Here is a 16,090-nt window from a genome sequence, read left to right as displayed (position 1 = left end):
TTTTCCCGGATCTGGGCAGTGTGTCTCACCAAATAATGTATCAGATTGTCTGCCTAATCTTCCCTCATCAGTAGTCGCAGGAGCGAATCGTCCCCTATCATGCCCTGTAAGAGCCTCTTTTCCCAGTTTTCAACGTCTGTCAGCCAGTAAGCATCACGCTGCAGGTGTGCCGCAAAGTAGTAGAGTTGTATGTCTGGAAGGGCCAGGTCATCCTCCTCCATGTCGATCTTCAGTGTGGAGAGGGCCATTCGACTCCATTTCCCCACCCACACCAGTGAATTGAGTAGACTATTTAGCCACTGAAAGAATTGCTCAGGGAAGGGAAACAGTGTGTTCTGAATCAAATACAGGCAGCACGGGAGGAAGACTATTTTCGCAATAGCCACCCTTCCTATGACTGATGTGGGTAATGCATTCCAGAAGTCCACCGACCTGGCTAGACCCTGCATCACTTTGTGTATTTTAAACCAGTGTGTGACCATTATGTCAACGGACCAGAAACTCTTACATTTCTACTTGATGCCCAAATCAGGTAGCAGGTCCTATGGTGAAAAAAGTAAATCTTCCCAGTGGGAAAAGTAGGGATTTCCTAATGTTAACACGCAGACCAGACACTCCCTTAAACTCTTCCAAAAAGTGCAGCAATAAAGGTACTGCCTCTGCAGGAGAGTGGAGGTATATCAGAGCATCATCTGCATATAAGGAAATGATGTGGGTTAACTCCCCGACCCATGTGCCCCATGGTTCAGCTCTCTACGTAGGAAAAATGCCACTGGCTCAAGTGCCAGGGCACAAATGAGCAGCGAGAGTGGGGCGGCACTGTCGGGTGTCTCTCTTCACTGTCCAAGCTTCTGAGATCTCCCCTCCCACCTGGCCCACCAGATGTTTATATCGCAATTGTACCCATTCCTAAAAGGCGGGACCGAAGCCCATCGTTTGCAGCACTGTCATAAGATCGCTCGATTTGACTGTGTCAAATGCCTTTTCTAGGTCAATTGACACGAGCTCAAGTTCTTGGTCTACCCCCGTTTTTTCATAAAGGATATATGTTAATCTTCTCAGATTAAATGCTGTGTTATGGGAGGGCATAAACTCACACTTATTCTCATGGACCAAGTCCCAAATCACCTCCTGCAAGCGTTTTGCTAGCATTTTACGGAAGACTTTCATGTCAGAATTAATCATAGTGATCCGGTGGTATGATGAGGGGATCTTCAGGGTCTCCCCTCGGTTTTAACATGAGGCATATAATGCATTTTTGCATGAGGGGGTCAAAGTTCCAAGCCCTCACACTTCCAAGAAGACTTCCAAAAGTTTCCCCCCAAGCACATCGGATTAAGCTTGGTAAAATTCAGCAGGAAAAACATCTCACCCAGGAACTTTTGCCCTATTCCACTCACGAGGGGCAGCTCGAAGCTCCTCCAACGTGAGGATCCCATCAATTTCTTGTATCTAGTCAGGGGACAGTCTAGGTAGGGCAACCCACCAAGGAACTATTCCAGCTGAGTGCGTCTCATCAGTAGCGCTATACACATCCACCAAAGCTGGCAGTATGTCATGGCGGTTTGCAACCACCTGCCTGCCCGCGTATGGATCTGCAATATCGGTGGGATCTCCTGCTCGCGCTTTAGGATCCAGGCCAGTAGTCAGCCTGATTTGTTCCCCTCCTTCTGTAAGCACTGGTGATAGTAGGTAAGAGTATGTTTATCAAGAGTGGCCAACAGGCCTTGTAAAACTCACTGTATTCACATGACTCCCCCCCCCCCATGTGGGCGCCGAGTCTGCCTCGTCTCTATGGAGAGCTGCTAACCGTTGCTCCCTGTAATGTCCGCAGTGACCTGTTGCCGAACCCCACAGGCGGTTCCCATACAGACACCTCATAAGACTGCTGTAAGGACCTCCCATTCAATAGATTTGGACCCAGTAGAGGCCCCATTATCATCAAGATAAGTCAGCAGTGCCTCTTTTAGTGTTTCCCGACAGGCCACATCTGTGAGTAGATCAGGAGGCATACGCCAATGCTGGGTGGCCGAGCCACCATCCCTCCACGGTAAATAGAGCACTATCGGCGTTTGATCAGAAAGATATTATCCTAAGTGAACAGTCGTCTGCAGCCCCCCTGGGTTAACTCCTACAAAAGGAAATCGATCAAGGTGGCTGTATATGCCATATGTTAAGGAAGGACAGGTATAGTCATGTAAGTGTAAGTGAAGGGTGCACCAATAGTTGAGAAATCCAAGGTTATGCATGGCCTGTGTTAAGGATTCCGTCAGATTAGGTTTGGTGACCACCTGTGTTGGGGGGTTGGTCACTATTGCCATCTAGGACACAACTGAAGTCTCCTGTTCACACTATAGAGGTGCCAATGCTGTCCTCAAGTAATTCGTGAGTTGTATTAGAAAACAGCCCATCATATACATTGGGGCCATATGTGTTTAGGATTGTGATGTCCTTACCATCCAACTTCCCCTGCAGGAGTATATATCACTCCTGCACATCTGCCTTGCTGTATATGTGTTGAAATGGCAACCGAGGTGCTATCCATATTGCCACCCTTCTCGCATAGGAAGAATATGTGGCAGAGAACAACTGGCCTCTCCATTTTTTTGTGAGCTATTGAGACTCAATGCACACCAGGTGTATCTCTTGCAAATACGCTATTTAGACACGCTGACATCTGATTTATGAGTGGACCCTATATCTTTTTGTGTAATCTCTCAGGCCCTTTACATTCCATGTGACAATGTGGATATTAGTAGCCATTAGTGTATGTGACCCCCTACTCCTATCTGGTCGACTCTGCCCCAAAAGCAGGAAATACTTGTATGCCAGTTCCTCAGATGCAGATCCCTCATATTGGCACATGCCCAGCTGGAACATGCATAATCCGTACAACCTGTAGGGAGAAAAACAATCAAGAATAAAACAACACCCCCCACCCCGGACAAACCACCCCCTAACAAATTTGTGTGTTCACCCATATCAAGATTCGCTGTCAGGATTTACAGCCTAAACCCCTTTCTGTAAACCACGCCTACCACTTTACGTGGATAAAGTGCTCCCTGATCCCCTTTCAATTTAAATAGCATGTGCTGTGGCCGTGTGACATATAAATAAGGAAATAGCTTTCTTCTGTACCCCGTTCCCACACTCCCCCCCAATGAAACCAATGCTGTGAGCAATCAAATCTCATACTCTTCCTAAGTATTATGTATCACCATGTCTATGTAGAATTCAAAGACGAGGGGGTATCCAAAGCTACCATGGTGCCATCATCCCGCAAAATAAACCGTGGTGTATTCTGATTACCACTGCTCTGACTGGGGCCATGTCCATGGGCATCCTGTACTCTCCAGTCTCCGTGGGCCAAGCTTGCCCCACCCGGGTTCTGCGATCTCCAGGAGCTTCTGTGTTACTGAGGTACCTTGTCCCACATTTCTAGCCGTTGCCAAACATCTTTGGTGTATCAAAGAAGTGGGATTTGCCCCCCAAGATCACCCACAAGCTTACAGGGTAGAGCAGCATGTAACAAAGTCCCACTGCCTTTAGTTTCCATTTAGCCTCAAGAAAGGATTTGCGAAGAGTTTGAACCTTTTGCATATAATCTGGGAATATAGGGATGATATGATTTTCATAGCAGGCATTATTCGATTCTCTGGAGGCCGATGAATACACTCACAGTCCCTGCAATGAAGGATTCTGGCAATAATAGCACATGACAGCATTCCCAGGGAGGCGGGGAAGAGCCACCAGCGCCTGATGTGCCCTCTCAACTGCAACAAAAACAGGAAAGGCCCACAGGCTGCAAGGTATCTCTGATACAAGTCTCAACAAATTGTTCCGCAGTTCCCCCCTCCTCCCTCTCGGGGAACCCTAGGAGGCAGATGTTATTACAGTGTAATCTCCCTTCTGCATCCTCAGTGCGTGCCTCCAGGGTCCCTGTTTTCAAGGTAAGAGTGGCCTTATGCTTTTTCAAGGCATTCATCTCTGATTGGAGTTCATCGATAGTACCCTCTGTGACACATACTTTGCGAGAGACCTTCCATAGACTTCCAGTGAGACAGCTTCTATGTTCCTCTCTGGATGGCTGCCAGGAGATCCGCTCTAGTGGGTTCTTCCTGGGCTGTCTCCTGAGCCATTTCCCCACGAGGACCTCCATGTCTCATCTGTCTGTGAAGGGAGGGTGTTGTTGTGGCATAGTGTTCAATGGGATTACCATGTGTGGAGCCATGGGGTCTCCCTTTGACCATGGGGGTGCTGTGGTAGGCAGTCCCTAACAATATATTGGGGTATTCTTCAATGGAACAAGAGCCCACCACTCCCTGGGTCGAAGCCGTCCTGCGCCACACTCCTCCAGGCAGCCCAGTGTCTGGTTCAGTTTCACACTTCCAGCAGACCCAGGTCTAGTTCAACAAACATCCAGGGTTCCTTAACAATCACCCCATGGGCTGCACCGTGGCCACCAGCTCCCCAAAGTCTGCAATTCAGTCCAGGGAGGCCCCCTTAAATGCCAGGGTGCATATAGTAGGGCCCAAATAAAGTGCAGAAACTATCAACAGGCACTCCGTGGATCAGGCCATCCTTTCCTTGCATGTCCAGCAAACCATATGCTCCTGAAGGCCAGGTGCAGGTGTTACAGCACTGTTTGTGTTAGAATGCCTGGTTGGGGACTGTCTCAGGTCCATACCACCCTCCTCCGGGCCAGCATATCACCAAACTCATGTCCCAGTTGTTGCAATGCAGAGCATGTCCCCTGGCATCCCCAGAGCTTTCTGCATGAACCCCTCATTGCCCCTCCGCCTCACTGTGTCTGCCAAGGCGGACCACTTATGCCGCAGCTAGGATGCAGGTCTGCTGTACCTCTCCGGTCAGACCTCTTTTCAGGCGCACGGTCCACCAGCCTCCGACAGCTTCGGCAGAGCCCCCCCTCCCCCACTGCTGCAGGCCTACCAGTAGGGAGGGTCCCTGCCTGCAGGACACTTGCCCTACCGTCTGCAATGTCTCAGGCAGTCAGGGCCCTCGCGGCAGGCAGCGCCAGAGATTGGGAGCACCACTCCCCACCGGCCTGCGGCATCCGCTCCCAGTTCAGCACCAGGCCTGCGCTCAGCAGCATGACGTGCTGTCCCACCACCGCTCCTCAAAGCAGTTTCCTATGTGACTTGGGCCCTAATAGACCCTGTAAAAACCAGTCTCTGGGGCAGCACATTGGGGAAGGCAGGTGGTGGGGCACAAAGCTGCCACAATCGGCAGGATGTTTGGAGATCGACTGGGAGCTGCTCAAGGACGTGTCCCATCGGCCATCTTGCTTTGCCCCGCCCCCGTTATTTTATTTTTAGGCAAGAAGGACTAGCACCAGAGGGAGAAAGAGAGAGAGACTGTCTACAAAAGTTACTGTGATTTATTTTTAATCAAAGATGATTTAGTTCTGCCAGAATTATCGTGAATTGGTATTGTTGATTCCTTCCTATGTTCAATCAGAGGAGCTATCAGGTGCTAATGTACATACGTCCATTCAAGCAATCCACCAGTACCTGATAGAGGCACCTCTAGTCAGCCTTTTAACATAGGCAAAAATCAATTTTCACTCCACTGGCCACAAGCCTGTATTGATGACTAGAAATCCATACATAGTGTAAATTAAGCACCTTATTTAGAGTTTGGTGGATGGGATACTCCATCACAAACATGATAGATGCCCTGTTTGCTGTACTACAAGTGATTTAGAGCCTATGGCACCTGCAATATTGAGAATGGGATATCCACACTGTTTTAACAGAGTATCCTGTCTGCCAAACCTTAAATAAGTCCCTCGGAGTTAAAAAAAAAAAAAAAAACACACATTATCAAATGTATCACAAAGCATAATCCAGTATTAACATGCATCAGATAAGGTAACTGTAAGTAAGGCAAAGGTCCCTCATCTTTTCCTTGCAGTACAGGAGAGCAAAGAACCTGTGTGAAATAGATCAGAAGAGACATTTTGACCCTTTTTATTACCTCATGGGGTGAACCACCCCACCCCTATAAAAAGAGTCAAGCTTTGCCTCTTTTGAATGTTATGGGAAATCTAGGGGAACTATGGAGGTACAACAGTATATTCCTCCATCTTTCCCGTGCTGAGACCAACAGGTGCCTCAGTGTCTCGAGGTGATCCCTGCCTCCCAACCGTCCATCTTGTAAAATTCATCAATTCCTACTGTCCTAGTTGGCGTCCATATTTTGGTTCTCAGAAAAGGGATGATCAAGTACAGACTAATGTGGGCACGAACGCAAAGCAGAGATCTAGAGGGCAAGACTTCCAGGATATGCAACATTCTGCCTCCATTGATGCATATGGTAAACAAATTAGACTATATTCTGATGTGCACAAATATGAGATTGTTTGCACGGAACCCACACATCTAGAAGTTGAAGCATCAACAATGTGTCCTCTACAACACTTTAGTAGAATGAAGCATGTTGTGTTTTATTATAAGCAAGTTGTGTTTTTGTTATAAGTAATTTTATATGTTCTACACTGGCACGCTCATGTTCTCCTACGAAAGGAATTTGAAATGTTGCACATAATATAGACACAGCTTGGAGTAGACTGTAAAGTTGCTCAAGTTGGGATAAAAATGTTCAGGTACAAGTCAGTCCCTTTCATAGCATCTCAGAGTGGTTCTGCCACTGTCACACCTTGCCCCTGCTTAGATACATTGAGAAAGACTTTACCCAATTTAGTCGTACCTTCAGTTGAGATCCTCCAGGACAAAATGTCAGCATTGTCATTCTCAGAGCCTGTCCTATTGTTGCAGAGAGGGGTGTTTGTGATGCCTGGGTTGATTGTGCATGCTGCAGAATGTTAAATGTAGAGCTGTGAGAATGTGAAGATAAGTGAAATGTTGGGGTTTGTGTGAAGCTTGGTAGAGAATATACTTGTAAGCTGTTGCCACAAGAGAAAATATTGGCTGTAGTGAAGTGTGAATGCTTGGTTTGTGGTTTGGGCTTTGAAGAACCTACATTCCTATCTCTGCAAGAATTCTTTTGTGGTCCACAACATGCTAACATGGTTAAACAGGCTTGTGACATGAAAGGGAGATTGTTGAGGTAATCAATTACTCTAGATTGCTACCTGATGACTTCAAGGCATAGGTGTTGTAAATGGATGTTGTTAGACTTTTCATACTTGGCATGGTCTCCCTTAACGTTTTGCCTCAGTTTCCAAGGTTGTTGATGTGTGCTGGACTCTGTTTTTGCTGTTTTTGTTACTCTGGACACTTTACCACTGCTATCCAGTGCTAAAGTGCAAGTGCTTCTGCATAAAATGTGTATGTAATTGGCTTTCCATGATTGGCATATTTGATTTACTGGTAAGTCCCTAGTACAGTGCACTAGAGGTGCCCAGGGCCTTTAAATCAAATGCTACTAGTGGGCCTGCAGCACTGGTAGCCCTGTAAACATGGCTCAGACTTGCCACTGCAGTGTCTGTGTGTGCAGATTTTAACTGCCAATTCGACTTGGCAAGTGTACACACTTGCCAGGCCTTTACCTTCCCTTTTCTTACATGTAAGACACCCTAAGGTAGGCCCTAGGTAGCCCCCGGGCAGGGTGCAGTGTATGTTTAAGGTAGGAGATATACTAATGTGTTTTATATGTCCTGACAGTGAAATACTGCCAAATTCGGTTTTCACTGTTGCGAGGCCTATCCCTCTCATAGGTTAACATGGGAGCTACCTTTAAATATGATTAAAGCGTAGATTCTCTTTGGGAGCAGATAGACATGTGGAGTTTGGGGTCTCTGAACTCACAATTTCAAAATACATATTTTAGTAAAGTTGGTTTTAAGACTGTGGTGGTCATTACAACCCTGGCAGTCGGTGTTAAAGCGGTGGTAAAACTGCCAAGAGGGCAGCGGTAAAAAAAATGGAATTACGAGCGTGGCGGAAACCGCCAACATAGACAGCCACTTCAACACTCCGACCGCCACGGCGGTACAAACAAACATCGTGGCGGTAACTGCCAACACACAGGCAGAAGACAATGTACCGCCCACAGAATTACAAGCCACTAATCCGCTACTTTTTCTGGGGCTGATTCACCACGAACAAAAACACGGCGGAAACAGGACTTCTAAGGGAAAACGCTCACCTCTACACACCCCACGAGGAACCAGGACGCAATGGAACCGGAACTTCAGATACTCCCAGCCTTTATCTTCCTGCTCCTCTACCAGGAGCACGAACGCCGGCGGCGAAGACCACGATGAGTACTGCACCTACGACACAGGGGAAGGGGAGGGAAAAAACAGTGACACACACACGCAATACGCAACACCCCCACCCCCACCCTCACCCACGACAACACACACACCAATACATATTGATACATCACAGTTACACCTCCCAACCCCCCCTAGAAGAATGCAAGGACAAAAGGAAATTAGTCAAATGATTGTAATATAATACAATACAGTAATCAAAAATATTTACATATATACACATTTACACTATGAACAATTATATACACCAAGAACACAAGTCCAAGGGATTCCACCATCATAGTCCGTGGACCACTGAGCCCAAAAGGCATGGGCCTCACTCAATACCTGAACAAGACGGAGAGAACACTGCAGGGGCATCAGATAGAAATAAAACAGGCACCTCAAGGGGAAGGGAAGGGGGGGGCACCTCAGCCGGATGAGTGACGACGCCAGCTTCATGAGGGGGCTCCATGCCCATTGATGTATCCTGGGGAGTGCAAAGCCACAGTCTCTCAAGTCTCTCCAGTGGGTGGGTTGTCCACTGTTCAATCCTGGGGAGTGCAAAGCCACAGTCCCTCAAGTGGATAACAGTCTCCACTGGTTCTGGAGGGGGCTTGGTGCCCAGACTGCTTCATCCTGCCAAGGACAGAGGTAGTGGATGTAACTCTCCAATGGTTCTGGAGGGGGCTTGATGCCCGTGGCGGCCTCAGTAGCGTAGTAATCATTGGCGCTCACTGTCCTGCGGTGGTGCTGGCGGTCTTGTCCTGGGCAGCGGGCTGCTGCTGGCGGTCCTGTCTTGGACAGCGGGGCTGCTGGTGGTCTTGTCCTGGGCAGCGGGGCTGCTGCTGGTGGTCTTGTCTTGGGCAGTGGGGCTACTGCTGGAGGTCTTGTCCTGGGTAGCGGGGCTGCTGCTGGTGGTCCTGTCTTGGGCAGTGGGGCTGCTGCTGGCGGTCTTGTCCTGGGCAGCGGGGCTACTGCTGGCGGTCTTGTCTTGGGCAGCAGAGCTGCTGCTGGCGGTCTTGTCCTGGGCAGCGGGGCTGCTGCTGGCGGTCCTGTCTTGGGCAGCTGGGCTGCTGGCGGTCTTGTCCTGGGCAGCGGGGCTGCTGCTGGCAGTCTTGTCCTGGGCAGCGGGGCTTCTGCTGGCGGTCTTGTCTTGGGCAGCGGGGCTGCTGCTGGCGGTCTTGTCCGCCGTGCTGATCTTCCCAGACTTGCCGGTTTTAATGTGCCCCTTCCCCAGCTTGGATGGTGTCGCAGCTGTCTCCACACTCCCAACTGTACCCCTGGGAGCGACTTTGGTGGCTGATTTCTTTCCCCTCTCCCGCCGGGTACTGGCCAACTTTTTATGCTTGGCAGGTGGGGGTCTGTCCGTACTCTGGCTCCTTGCCACACTGGCTGCCCTGCTGCCCGGTGCATTCCATAATCCGGTGACTACTGGCACCACTGGTCCCGCCGATGTTGTGGCTGAGGTGCTAGGTTGGGACCTGGAGAGTCGGCCCTAGAAGACTGAAGGGGTGGGGGAGGTGAGGGAAAGAGGTCAAGGTTGGCCAGGAAAAGTTTCTTCGGAACACTGGGACGGGTAGCTGGAGGGGGTTTGGGAGTGGAGGAAGAGGTAGTGGTTGTAGGAGGTGTACGTTTGCTGACTTTGGGGGAAGGTGCATGGGCTGGAGTCTGTCGTGAGGTGGATGGCTGTTGGGTTGGGGTGTGGCTGCATTTGGGTACCTTGGGAGGTGGCCTCACAGACACACTGGGAGAGGACACAGGGTACGTGTGAATGGTAGTGGGGGTGGTTACTGCACGTGAGCGGGGTGTGGTGGTGGGTGTGCTGGTGATGGACGTAGTGTCTGAGGATGTAGTGCATGCAGGTGTGAATGAAGACGAGACAGGGAGGGAGGAGGGAGACGAGGAGAAGGGGGACACAGTGGAGGCAGTGGATGTTGGTGTGTCTGTATAGGTCTGATGCTTGCGTGAGTGCCTGTGGGATGTGGGTTGCTTATCTTTGCCTGAGCTTCCCTTGTGTGTTGAGGTGTGTGCATGCTGGTCTGATGGTGTGCTTGGGATAGGCTGAGGTACAGGGGTGTGGGTCTGGGTGGAGGAAGTTGGAGGGGGAGGCTAGAGACAGGGACAATGGCTTCCATCAGTGCTGAGGCCAGAGTCTGAAATGCTCACTGAAGGGCTGCCCCCCAGGTATGCATTGATTTGTTGCAACTGCTTCTCTACACCCTGGATGGCATTCAAAATGGTAGACTGCCCAACAGTGAGGGACCTGAGGAGGTCAATGGCCTCCTCACTGAGGGCAGCAGGGCTGACTGGGGCAGGGCCTGAGGTGCCTGGGGCGAAGGTGATGCCCACCCTCCTGGGTGAGCGGGCATGGGGCAAAAGCTGAGGATCTGCTGGGAGGGCGGTGCTGGTAGGGGGTGGCGGCTGTACCTGTAGATGCGGGGGGCACAGATGGGCCCGCCACCGCAAGTGAGCTCCCATCAGAGGAGGAGTCCGTATCGCTGGTGTCAGCTCCTGTCCCCGCTGTGGAGCTCCCCTCACCCTCCGTCCCAATGGTGAATTCAGACTCCGTAGTTTCGCCCTCCAGGGCCATGTGGGATGCAGCTCCCTCCTGCTCCGGTGCCACTGCTCCTCCGCCTGATGATGCTAATGCACACAAGAACAGGGAGACCACAAAAAGGGGGGGAAGACAGAAGAAAGACATGTTGAGTGCATGCAATACCGTTGGCGGACATGACAGACATGACAGACACAGAAGCCCCCTGCACTACACCACGTACTTGGAGTCCCCTATTCAATCCCAGGGACATGGGTTACAAGGCTATGGCCGATTTCTGCACACATGGATGTCACAGGAGCCTGACTAGGTGTAGTTGGCACTGTACACAGGTGGGGTGGGGTGCCACAGGGCCTGCCTTAAGTAGGGTCCTTGCCTACTAAACTCGCCCTGTCCTAGGGGAACCCACAGCTCACCTCCCCCACCCAGACACCTACAATGCGCACTGAATCAGCAGAATGAGAGTGTACTCACCCTCTTGTTGCTGCTGTGATGCCCTCCAGCGCCCATCCAACTCCGGGTACGCAACCGCCAGGATCCTGAACATCAGGGGGGTCATGGTGCAATGGGCACCCCTCCCACGTTGGGAGGCCATCCCCAACTGGGCCTCCACCGTCTTCTTGCTCCAGCGGCGAATGTCCTCCCATCTTTTCCGGCAGTGGGTGCTCCGTCTGTGGTAGACCCCCAGGGTCCGGACTTCCTTGGCGATGGCACGCCAAATGTCCTTCTTCTGGTGGGCGCTGACCTACAGGAATAGTACAGGGGAAAAGGAGAAGATATTACCGCCTGCACCGTCACAGTCATTGGCCCGCATCCCTACCCTTGTCATGACGCACATGCACTCACCGTCTTTTCATGCACGCCTCATTCTCACCCCCCCATCTTTCATCCACCCCACTCAACACAGGCATTGCCCATATAGCATGCTCACAGTGTACTTACCTGTTTGTCTGGAGGACCGTAGAGTAGTGTGTACTGGGGAAGGACCCTATCCACGAGTTTCCCCAACTCCTCTGTGCCGAAGGCAGGGGCCCTTTCCCCAGACACACGAGCCATTGTCTCTTCCAGACTGAGGTCACAGCAGCACTTGCAGTGTAGGTCCTCTCCTGTCAAAGATCAGGTATCAAGTGATTAAAGAGAGAGAAAATGGCGGTCACATCTGCGGCGGTGCGTACCGTCACCGCTGGCATACATCGTCATTGGCTCCTGGGACCCATAGGGTCCAATGTTAACCAATGCAGGATTGCGCTGCGGTCTTCGACCGCCTACCGCGACGGTGTACAATGCCAGCGCAGTTACCTCATATCCCCTTGTCCCACTTTACAGGTCAAGCAGCCGCCATTTCATGGGCCCACATGGCATTATTTTTTACTGCAACACACATATGTAGACCTTGCCTAAACACTCATACAGGCTAATTTCGAATTGCTAATATTTTCAGAGTAAGCTGTGTTTATGTACCTCAGAGTTGGTTGACTCTCTGCTCGCTGTTCTCCTCCATAGGCACCATCCTCTGGGGCATGTGAGGAGATGGCGGCATCCTCCGGTGTACAGACCGCTGGTGGACCTGTCGACAATGGAGGAGCGACATGTGATCATCACCTACAGGCTTGATCGTGCCCCAATCCATGAACTGTGTGCCCAGTTGGAGCCAGACCTGATGTCAGCTATCCGCCATCCCACAGGAATCCCCCCCTCAAGTGCAGGTGCTGTCAGTACTCAATTTCCTAGCAAGTGGGTCTTTTCAAACCACAGTGGCCTTCGCATCAGGGATGTCCCAGCCTATGTTTTCCAACGTGTTGTCCAGAGTGTTGTCTGCCCTGCTGAAACACATGCGGAGCTACATCGTTTTCCCTCAGGTGGAGGATTTGCCTACAGTGAAAGGTGATTTCTATTCGCTGGGAATATATCCCCAACATCGTCAGTGCCATTGACGGGACACATGTGGCCTTGGTACCCCCCGCAGGAGTGAACAGGTGTACAGAAACCGGAAGAGTTACCATTCTATGAATGTGCAGATGGTGTGTTTGGCAGACCAGTACATCTCCCATGTTAATGCCAAATTCCCTGGCTCAGTGCATGACGCTTAGATCCTGCGGAATATCAGCATCCCTTATGTGATGGGGCAACTCCAGAGGCACGGGTGTGGCTGTTAGGTGAGCACATGGACCCAATACAGTGGGAATAGTTGTCTGGGTCTGTGGATGTCCCTATGAGTTTGTGTGTGTCTAACAGTTGTCCCTCGCCATTTGCAGGTGACTCTGGTTTCCCCAACCTGTCATGGCTACTGACCACAGTGAGGAATCCCAGGACAAGGGCAGAGGAACACTACAATGAGGCCCATGGGCGGACTAGGAGGATTATAGAGCGGACCTTCGGCCTCCTGAAGGCCAGGTTCCGGTGCCTCCATATGACAGGGGGTTCCCTATTCTACTCACCAAAGAAGGTATGCCAGATCATCGTGGCCTGCTGTATGCTTCACAACTTGGCGTTGCGACAACAGGTGCCTTTTCTGCAGGAGGATGGTCCAGATGGAGGTCTTGAGGCAGCTGTGGAGCCTGTGGACAGTGAAGACGAGGAAGCAGAAGAAGAGGACATCGACAACAGGAACACGGTGATCCTGCAATACTTCCAGTGAGACACAGGTAAGAAGACAACACTGCCTGCTACATCTGATTTAAATGTACTACCTCTCTACTGTCTGTCATTTTCACCTAGTGTATGGTCACTGAGTTGTCACTTTCCCTTACGATTTCACAGATGTGGGTCCCACTGTGTGACATTTGCTTTGTTTCCTCATGGACTATAGCTGTGTAACATAGGTATGTTGACATTACATTTGAATGAGCATTTTGCCACTGTAATTGCTAATACACTATTTCGAAATCACAGACAGACTCCTGATTGTTTTGTGCTTTAAGGGTGTTTATTTAAGTGCTCAATATTGGAGGGGGTTGTAAAATGGTGAGGGGTGATGGTGGAGGAATGTCCATGGCAGAGTCCAGTCTATTAGTCTCACAGGTGCAATTTCCAAAGAAGCATAGGAAGTGGAGCTGGGGCAGATTAAGAATGGACAGGGTGACAAGGTGGGACAAAAGGATGACAATCAGGGTGGTCTCATTTCTTGGCGGGGGTCTTGGCATCGTTCTCTATTTTTGTCCTGGATCTCAGGGACCGTTTGCGGGGTGGTTCTCCCTCTGCAGGGGGTGGGGTGCTGGTGTGGTGGTCCTGTGGCGGTGCCTCCTGTCCACTAGTGCCGGCGGAGGTGGTGGGCAGTTCATCGTCCAGGCTAGTGTCAGGGGCCCCTTGTAGTGCCACAGTGTCCCTCCTGGTGTTGACGAGTTCCTTCAGCACCCCTACAATGGTGCCCAGGGTGGAATTGATGGATTTGAGTTCCTCCCTGAAGCCCAAATACTGTTCCTCCTGCAGCCGCTGGGTCTCCTGAAACTTGCCCAGTACCGTTGCCATCGTCTCCTGGGAATGGTGGTAGGCTCCCATGATGTTGGAGAGGGCCTCGTGGAGAGTGGGTTCCCTGGGCCTGTCCTCCCCCTGTCGCACAGCAGCCCTCCCATTTCCCCTGTGTTCCTGTGCCTCTGTCCCCTGAACCGTGTACCCACTGCCACTGCCTCCAGGTCCCTGGTGTTGTTGGGGTGGTGGGTTAGCCTGGTTTCCCTGTAGTGGTGGACACACTGCTGCTTGACGTGTCCTGGGGACAGAGGTATGGGCCCGATCAGTGGGTACTGTGCTGGTGTTTCCAGAGGGGGGAAGGTCTGTAGTGGCTTGTGCCAGTGTGAGGGGAACCGACTGTCCCGAGGTCCCAGATGGGCCGGGCTGGTCACCTAGATCCAGTTCGACAGAGCTGCTGTCATCACTGTGGGCCTCTTCGGTGGGTGGAGTGGACATATCTGGACCCTCCTGTCCGGTGACATTGGGTAGGGGTCCTGTAGGGGTGTAAAAGCATGATTATTGCATTTGTGTGTGCCATGATGTGCAATGGGTGGATGACCGTGTACCCCAGTGCTTGCATTCCTGTGTAGGACCTTGTGTGATAATGGTTTAGGGGGTTGTATGGGTATGTGCAGTGGACATGCTTTGGTGATGGGTGTCCATGCTTTGGTGTTGCATGCAGGGTTTGGGTTTGGGATGTGTGGTTTGTGATATTGGGACATGTCTGAGGAGTTGGAGTGATGGGGGTGACGGCGAGGGTGGGGGTATGTGATGGCATGCAGGTAGGGTGGGGGATGAAGTAGTAAAGTTTTATCTTACCAGAGTCCATTCCTGCAGCTACTCCTGTGAGGCCCTCAGGATGCAGTATAGCCAAGACCTGCTCCTCCCATGCTGTTAGTTGTGGGGGTCCGCCGCCAGTCCTCTGTACCGTGATGTGGTGTCTTGAGACCACGGAACGCACCTTTCCCCGTAGGTCGTTCCACCTCTTCCTGATGTCATCCCTAGTTTTTGGGTGCTGTCCCACTGCGTTGACCCTGTCCACGATTCTTCGCCATAGCTCCATCTTCCTAGCTTTGGAGGTGTGCTGCACCTGTGATCCGAATAGCTGTGGCTCTACCCGGATGATTTCCTCCACCATGACCCTGAGCTCCTCCTCAGAGAACCTGGGGTGTCTTTGCGGTGCTATGGGGTGGTGTGGGTGATGTGTGGGGTGGTGTGTGTTGTGATGTGTGGGGTGATATTTAGAGGTGTGTTGTGTGAGGTGCGTGGATGTTATGTGGGTGATGGTGTTGAGTGCCTGTGGATGCGAGTTTGTAGATGGTGGTGTCTCTCTCTGGCCTTCTGTCACAGTTGTGGTCGTAGGGGATTGTGGGTGATGTGGGTACGTGTTTTATATTGTATTGGGTGTGTGGGAGTGGTGTGTGTATATGTGTATCAGGTGTGTGTATTTCAAACTGTCCAATGTGGTAGTGTTTTGTAAGTGTGTGTTTATTTTGAGACGGCGGTGTGTACCGCCAATGGATTACCACGGTTGAAAGACCGCCGCGTGGATTTGTGCGTCGTGATAGTGTGGGCGTATTCCTGTTGGTGTGACGGTGGAGGTTTTGTTATCGCCAGTTTATCACTGACCTTTGGTGTGGCGGACTTGTGGGGGTGTCTAGATTTTGGCGGATTCCGGGCTTTGGGTCATAATGACCGTGGCGGAATTCTGTGGCAGGGTGTTGGCAGTCTTCTGCACGGCGGTAAGCGGCTTTTACCGCCAATGTTGTAATGACCCCCTGTGTGTTTGAAAATACCACTTTTAAAAAGTGGACATTTTCTTGCTTGAACCATTCTGTGACTCTGCC

This window comes from Pleurodeles waltl, chromosome 6, assembly GCF_031143425.1.
Source record: "Pleurodeles waltl isolate 20211129_DDA chromosome 6, aPleWal1.hap1.20221129, whole genome shotgun sequence".
Lineage (NCBI taxonomy): Eukaryota > Metazoa > Chordata > Amphibia > Caudata > Salamandridae > Pleurodeles > Pleurodeles waltl.
The sequence above is the reverse complement of the archived record's forward strand: the minus strand, read 5'-3'. Positions refer to the sequence as shown.